The 2747-nt window shown below is 48.0% G+C and overlaps 1 non-coding gene across 1 annotated transcript; it reads left to right on the forward strand.

Annotated features, from left to right (window-relative positions):
• Positions 1 to 2173: 2173 nt before the first annotated feature.
• LOC112084693 lies at positions 2174 to 2280 on the forward strand. The gene has a single exon (XR_002898354.1). It is a non-coding gene; the product is annotated as a small nucleolar RNA R71 (small nucleolar RNA).
• Positions 2281 to 2747: the final 467 nt, after the last annotated feature.

A 2747-nucleotide genomic window follows, 5' to 3' on the forward strand; every position in this document is an offset into this window, starting at 1 on the left:
AAGAACGCATACCTGAGCCCTGTTGGTAGAGGCTTGAGCTCAACAGGTGGAGCGTCTGCCTCATTTCCAATCGGTATCAAAGCTACATTGGCCCGGAACAGCTTCCTCGGCCTTTTCCTTGTTCTCGCGCGGATTACCATCGTCCTTGATATGAGTTGCCACGGCCATGATATCCCGAGGTGTCTCCTCTGTTTCCATGGACCCCTCGCTGTCTAAAATGTCGAGGCCACTCTTTCTGAGCTCCAAGAACCTAGCCTCAGCTCCAAGTTCCTTCGGTTGGTCCAAAAGTTGCTTGTACACCTCGCTTTCCTCGTTCAAGTACCCGTGCTCGCTTTGTTCACGTGTAAGGACCACTTGTAACGGATCCTCTGCGTTCAACTCTTCCAGGAGCTCATCAGCTAGCTCCTCCATCACTTCCACATAGAAAACCTGACCTCCAATAGTCGGTTTCTTCATCATCTCTTTCACATTGAACTTCATATGCTCGGAACCGATGTGTAGTTCAATCATTCCTCCTCTCACATCTATAATGGCTCCTGCGGTCGCTAGGAACGGTCGGCCCAAGATGATAGGGTCCAATGGTTCCTCGTCCATCTCAAGAACTATGAAGTCCGTGGGGATTTCTATCTCACCGATCCTTAAAGGTAAATCCTCAAGCAAACCCACCGGTAAGCGAACCGATCTATCAGCTAGTATAAGAGAAATCTTGGCCGGCTTGTAACTTTTGTATCCCAATCTCTTCGCCACCGTGTATGGCATTAAGCTCACAGAAGCTCCTAGATCACACAAGCAGTTTGAGAACTTCAAGTGACCTAAAGCACACGGTAAGGTAAAGCTGCCCGGATCGGATAGCTTCCTTGGTATAGACCTCCTTTGTATTATGGCGCTGCATTCATGGCTCAGTATTACCATACCCTGGAGCTCCTTTGTCTTGTTGAGGATCGCATCTTTTAGAAACTTCCCGAGCTGTGGTATAGCTAAGAAAGCATCTATAATGGGTAAGGTGAGTTGCGTGTTCTCCAAGTGTTTCTCAAAGACCGCTTTGGCTTTGTCTAAGATTTTCTTCTTGAAACGCCCTGGGAACGGTATCTTGGGTTGGTAAGGTGGTGGTGGAACGTATGGCTTTTCAAGCTCAGTTGTCTTTTCCACCTCTTTTCCTTTGTCCTTGATCGGTTCTTTCTCAAAATCCGCTTCTTTACACGCATCACCTGAGGCTGCCTCCCCCTCTGATTGCTCATTGGCCTCAATGAGCGTAGTTTTAGGCGTTGGAGCTTGTAGTTCTTTACCACTTCTCAATGTAATGGCGTTCACATACTCCTTGGGGTTTGGCTCCGGTTTACCTGGTAAAGCCGGGCCTCGGGATGATGTAGAGGCTTGATTCTGCTTAAGCTCTCTGATATCTTGCTGCATTGTCGCGTGCTGGCTCTCAACTCTCTGTTGACCCTGTAACAGTTGCTGTAATATCCCACAGACGTCGTTTCCCATCTGATTCTGACCCGTTCCCTGATGCTGTCGCTGAGGACCCATCGGCTGCGGATTGAACCCTGGTGGAAAATTGTGATGCTGCGGTTGGCTGGTGAAGTTGTTACCCTGAGCTGCTTGATTTTGTTGAGTGTAGCCGTGCTGTTGCCCACTAAACTGTTGCTTGGGCTGGAAGGTATTCTGATAAGGAGCCTTTTGAGCGTAGCTTTGTTGTTGTTGCGGAGCAGGGTAGATTTGATCGTGAGGGTTAGCTACATTTGGGTTTCTGTATGAGAGGTTTGGGTTACTGTTGTAGTTGTTGAACCGTTGATACCTCTGCTGGTTCCCTATGTAGTTCAGCTCCTCTTGAGTTAGACCATCTTCGTTTACATTATCAAAACTTGGCCCTTGCTCATCAAACTCGCCTACAAAGTGTATTGGCTTTTGAGTCGCCATCAGAACTTTGTCAAGCTTGCTCTGAAGCTCTCTGATATCCTTTTTCATACGCTGTTCTTCTCCAGAGCCCTCTGTACGGTTTGCTCTATCAAAGTCGTCGCCATAAGTATCATTAGACATGGCTAGGTTCTCGACTAGTTCCATTGCCGCATTGATCTCCTTCCCAAGAAAATTTCCATTTGAAGCTGTATCGAGTTGGTTTCTGATCTTGGGGAGTGCACCTCGGTATAAAGTACTCAAGAGGGATGCCTCTGAGAAGCCGTGGTGTGGGCATTGGTTAGTATAGCTTCTAAACCGTTCCCAAGCTTCGCTAAAGCTCTCGTTGTTGTGCTGCGTGAAGCTTGAGATTTGGTTTCTGAGCTTAGCCGTGCGTGATGTGGAAAAGAACTTTGATAAGAACGCCAGTTTACACTGCTCCCAGGTTTGTATAGAACCCCTCGGGAGGTTCTTTTCCCACTGGTGAGCTTTATCACCGAGGCTGAATGGGAACAAGCGTAGCTTGAAGCTATCTTCCGAGACACCATTGATCTTAGTTAGGTCGCAAACCCGATCAAACTGATCTAGATGCTCAAGAGGGTCTTCTCCGGCTAGACCGTGGAACTTTGAGTTCTGCACCATGTTGAGTAGGGAAGCTTTAACTTCAAAGTTGTTGTTTTGAACCGGTGGAGCTTGAATCCCAGCTCGGTATTGGTGCGCATTAGCTCGGTCGTTCTCTCCAACAAAGACCGGAGGAGGTTGTCTCTGAGCTTGTGGCGGTGGCGGATGAACATGGTGGGCTTGTTGCTCGTTTCTTGATAGACAAGTTGGTTTTTCTGAGCAAGCCTTTCGTT

Source organism: Eutrema salsugineum, unplaced genomic scaffold (genome assembly GCF_000478725.1).
Source record: "Eutrema salsugineum unplaced genomic scaffold, Eutsalg1_0 scaffold_4, whole genome shotgun sequence".
Taxonomy (NCBI): Eukaryota; Viridiplantae; Streptophyta; class Magnoliopsida; order Brassicales; family Brassicaceae; genus Eutrema; species Eutrema salsugineum.